Genomic DNA, 4,385 nt, shown 5'->3' with positions numbered 1-4,385 from the left:
GTTGACGGACGTGTATAATGCGTATCAATAATTTGACAATGGAATCAAGAGCAATCAACTGGGGACACACTCTTGTGTGTGTTTGTCATTTATCATGTACTGGATTGATGAAAAATCATTAAGGTGGGATTACTGTTTGACATAACAATTGTGTGAGTGATGTAGATGTGTAAAGGTAGTTTTACTTGTCCAAAGCAGTTTGCTGACTTTTTAGTGGTTGTGAATGCCAGATGAAAATCATCTTCAAAATCCTCCAAAAGAAGACTGTAGGTTCTACCGAGATATGAACTCGGATCGCTGGATTCAGAGTCCAGAGTGCTAACCATTACACCATAGAACCGCTTATTTCACATTGAAAGTCTTGGGTATTACAACTTACTCCAAATCCCTTCTGCAGAGATGCATGTGACTTGTCAGATATGATGAATGATGTGTCAAGGTGTAGTTTCTAGCGTGATGCAAGTTGTACACGCGCCGGACATATGTGCTACACTTTAAAGTGGCCCACAAACTCAATTAGTAGTTTTTTTCTCGCTATTTCATTTCTGTCTTCTCTCTTGCCAGAGGTGCTCGATACTGTCTTTTTATGGATATCATTACCCATCTGATTTGGTTTTCTTTTCAACTGTAGTTAAGAAATGTATATTTCAGACGCTGTGATTTCAAAACGGCCATAATCATCAATGAAAGTGGCCTTTGTTTGCTGAAGTCATTGGCGCGTATCTTTCACGCACTTCGGGAATTTGGCAATATTCTGTTTTTAAAAAAGTAGGTCCCACCGAGATTTGAACTCGGATCGCTGGATTCAAAGTCCAGAGTGCTAACCATTACACCATGGGACCAGTTGACGGACGTGTATAATGCGTATCAATAATTTGACAATGGAATCAAGAGCAATCAACTGGGGACACACTCTTGTGTGTGTTTGTCATTTATCATGTACTGGATTGATGAAAAATCATTAAGGTGGGATTACTGTTTGATATAACAATTGTGTGAGTGATGTAGATGTGTAAAGGTAGTTTTACTTGTCCAAAGCAGTTTGCTGACTTTTTAGTGGTTGTGAATGCCAGATGAAAATCATCTTCAAAATCCTCCAAAAGAAGGCTGTAGGTTCTACCGAGATTTGAACTCGGATCGCTGTATTCAGAGTCCAGAGTGCTAACCATTACACCATAGAACCGCTTATTTCACATTGAAAGTCTTGGGTATTACAACTTACTCCAAATCCCTTCTGCAGAGATGCATGTGACTGTTCCATTATCGGACTTGTCAGATATGATGAATGATGTGTCAAGGTGTAGTTTCTAGCGTGATGCAAGTTGTACACGCGCCGGACATATGTGCTACACTTTAAAGTGGCCCACAAACTCAATTAGTAGTTTTTTCTCGCTATTTCATTTCTGTCTTCTCTCTTGCCAGAGGTGCTCGATACTGTCTTTTTATGGATATCATTACCCATCTGATTTGGTTTTCTTTTCAACTGTAGTTAAGAAATGTATATTTCAGACGCTGTGATTTCAAAACGGCCATAATCATCAATGAAAGTGGCCTTCGTTTGCTGAAGTCATTGGCGCGTATCTTTCACGCACTTCGGGAATTTGGCAATATTCTATTTTTAAAAAAGTAGGTCCCACCGAGATTTGAACTCGGATCGCTGGATTCAAAGTCCAGAGTGCTAACCATTACACCATGGGACCAGTTGACGGACGTGTATAATGCGTATCAATAATTTGACAATGGAATCAAGAGCAATCAACTGGGGACACACTCTTGTGTGTGTTTGTCATTTATCATGTACTGGATTGATGTAAAATCATTAAGGTGGGATTACTGTTTGACATAACAATTGTGTGAGTGATGTAGATGTGTAAAGGTAGTTTTACTTGTCCAAAGCAGTTTGCTGACTTTTTAGTGGTTGTGAATGCCAGATGAAAATCATCTTCAAAATCCTCCAAAAGAAGGCTGTAGGTTCTACCGAGATTTGAACTCGGATCGCTGGATTCAGAGTCCAGAGTGCTAACCATTACACCATTACACTGAAAGTCTTGGGTATTACAACTTACTCCAAATCCCTTCTGCAGAGAGGCGTGTGACTGTCCCATTATCACACTTGTCAAATATGATGAATGATAAGTCAAGGTGTAGTTCTGGCGTGGTGCAAGTTGTACACGCGCCGGACATATGTGCTACACTTTAAAGTATCTCATAAACTCAAGCAGTAGTTTTTTCTTGCTATTTCATTTCTGTCTTCTCTCTTGCCAGGAGTGTTCGATACTGTCTTTTTATGGATATCATTACCCATCTGATTTGGTTTTCTTTTCAACTGTAGTTAAGAAATTTATATTTCAGACGCTGTGATTTCAAAACGGCCATAATCGCTAATGAAAGTGGCCTTCGTTTGCTGAAGTCATTGGCGTGTATGTTTCACGCACTTCAGCAATTTTCTACTTTACAAAAATGTCGTGCCTTACAGTCGACGGGCAAACCAATATTTTGACTAAGTACTCCATAATCGACGATAATACCTACATTTTAATAATGCAACTTACACATAGGACAATCACATAATGAACAATCACAAACAAGAAACGTGCAATATAATTAAGTCATTGCGAGTGAATCGCTTGAACTTCTGAAAGTCGAGCAGTCTGTGAGCCTGGCTGATATAGTTTAGATGTAGAAGAGCAATCGTTAAACGAAATAGGATTTGAAACGTATCGAATACTTCCAACTATCGTGATACAAATTTCCACCTGTCCCATATGGCTGTATCTAATTATATGCGAGGATAAAGTGAAATAATATATGGCATTAAGCATATGGCACTTTCCCTTGTATCTCGGTGCATTCACATGCAAATCTAAAGTCCGACTTGGCCCGGGCGGCTAAAAGCAACTTAAACGTCCTTGATGTATCATCAAACGTGTTTACAACTATAGACTAGTGTTATCTACCCAAATACCACTTTATAATGTCACTATTCATCGTAATTAAAGCAAACACGTTGCTCAAAGTGAATCCATTTTCGCTATACTCCAGTCTCCATCACAAGTGCTCGGTCCTACTTAGCCCGGGCGGTTAAAAGCCACTTAAACCTCACAGATGTATAATCAAATGTGTTTACATCCATAGACTAGTATCATATCTACCTAAATACTATTATATAATGCCACTGTTCGCCGTATTTAAATACAGGGGTGAAATAATATATATTAGAGATTTTGCACCTCTGCCCGATCACAGTACAGAACGTATATCACTGAGCATAACGCTTACATACTTGGTTTGACCGCCTCCGTGGTCTAGTGGTAGAGCGTCCGCCCGGAGAGCGGAAGGTCCGGGGTTCGATTCCCGGCCGCGTCATACCAAAGAGACGTTTAAAGATGGTATTTGTATTGCCCTGTCTGGCGCTCGGCATTACAGGGCTAAAACAAGGACTGGTCGGCTCGGAGTCAGTATACTGTGTCTCAGTGGGGTATTTATGTTAAACTGCGGCATGATATCTCAGTGTGCTAGCACTATAAATAGGCATCAGTCCGGACTAGTTCAAGCAGCCACACATACACGTGCATGCACGTCGCTATATAAGCGCAAGAATCTTGGACGCGACGTTAAACCCAATTTCAACTCACCTCACTCACTTACTTTGGGTTTTAACGTGCGTTTTCCGACATATGCGTATTTTGCGCAAGCGCCGAACACACTATTCGGACTAACTATGTGTTAATGCCTGTTGATTGCTAACACATCACAACGCAATAAGCATTAATTCTGAAGTTATCACCAGGTGATTATAATACAATTCTTTGTCTACGTTGAAACATGGACGCCAATCTCTACGGTAGCGGCCAAAGCTTTACATAATTGGTCACACTGCATCAGAAATATAATCTGATCAAAAGAGGTCGGGTTGTACAATGTAGGGTTAACTATATTTGCTTGGTTCCATACATATTCGGAACATAACGGACACGTTTCCAGAAAATGACGTTCATCTTTCGGTAGTCTTCAAGTAAAAATAACGGCATTAACGTTCCAGTAGTGGAGTCGGTGGGCTTCAGAATCGAGACAGTTCTATCTCCAGTGGTAATGTTTGTTTGTTTGTGTTTTTGTTGTTTAACGCCGCACTCAGCAATGTTCCAGCTATGTGACGGCGGACTGTAAATGATCAAGTTTGGACCAGACAATCCAGTGATTGACATCATGAGCATCGATCCACGTATTTGGGGTCGATGCCATGCATGAACCAAGTCAGCGAGCCTGACCACCCGATCCCGTTTGTCGCCTCTTACGACAACCATAGTCGCCTTTTACAGCAAGCATGGATTGCTGAAGATCTATTCTACCCCGGATCTTCACGGGTCTCCAGTGGTAATGAACCG

At 40.8% G+C, this 4,385-nt stretch overlaps 5 non-coding genes across 5 annotated transcripts; all 5 read right to left on the bottom strand.

Moving 5' to 3' along the window:
• Window positions 1–268: 268 nt before the first annotated feature.
• Trnaq-cug (transfer RNA glutamine (anticodon CUG)) lies at window positions 269–340 on the bottom strand. Its single transcript has one exon. It is a non-coding gene; the product is annotated as a tRNA-Gln (tRNA).
• Window positions 341–770: 430 nt separating this feature from the next.
• Window positions 771–842, bottom strand: Trnaq-uug (transfer RNA glutamine (anticodon UUG)). The gene has a single exon. It is a non-coding gene; the product is annotated as a tRNA-Gln (tRNA).
• Window positions 843–1,111: 269 nt separating this feature from the next.
• Trnaq-cug (transfer RNA glutamine (anticodon CUG)) lies at window positions 1,112–1,183 on the bottom strand. Its single transcript has one exon. It is a non-coding gene; the product is annotated as a tRNA-Gln (tRNA).
• Window positions 1,184–1,628: 445 nt separating this feature from the next.
• On the bottom strand, window positions 1,629–1,700 carry Trnaq-uug (transfer RNA glutamine (anticodon UUG)). The gene has a single exon. It is a non-coding gene; the product is annotated as a tRNA-Gln (tRNA).
• Window positions 1,701–1,969: 269 nt separating this feature from the next.
• Trnaq-cug (transfer RNA glutamine (anticodon CUG)) lies at window positions 1,970–2,038 on the bottom strand. The gene has a single exon. It is a non-coding gene; the product is annotated as a tRNA-Gln (tRNA).
• Window positions 2,039–4,385: the final 2,347 nt, after the last annotated feature.

The sequence above is a fragment of the Haliotis cracherodii genome, unplaced genomic scaffold (assembly GCF_022045235.1).
Source record: "Haliotis cracherodii isolate W230 unplaced genomic scaffold, xgHalCrac1.p SCAF_15, whole genome shotgun sequence".
Classification (NCBI taxonomy): Eukaryota; Metazoa; Mollusca; class Gastropoda; order Lepetellida; family Haliotidae; genus Haliotis; species Haliotis cracherodii.
The sequence above is the reverse complement of the archived record's forward strand: the minus strand, read 5'-3'. Positions and strand labels throughout refer to the sequence as shown.